Raw genomic sequence first — 300 nt, forward strand, 5'->3', positions numbered from 1 at the left:
ATGAGAATGATGATGAGTGTCACGGATCATCACATTCATCAGGTTTAGGAACAAGTGATATCTTAGAATAGAAGCAAGCGTGTTTGAATGAAAAATAGTAGTAATTGCATTAATCCATCAAGACACAGCAGAGCTCCTCACCCCCAACCATGGGAATTCTGAAGCTGATTTGCAACGCCAGTTTGGGCCATCAAATCTCGAGAAAAGTATGGACTATTATACATTCCTGGAAAGCCCAGGATGTCTACTTTCCAACGCAATTAAGAGTGCGCCAATTGGGCTTCTGTAGCTCCAGAAAAT

This window comes from Arachis duranensis, chromosome 3 (genome assembly GCF_000817695.3).
Source record: "Arachis duranensis cultivar V14167 chromosome 3, aradu.V14167.gnm2.J7QH, whole genome shotgun sequence".
Lineage (NCBI taxonomy): Eukaryota > Viridiplantae > Streptophyta > Magnoliopsida > Fabales > Fabaceae > Arachis > Arachis duranensis.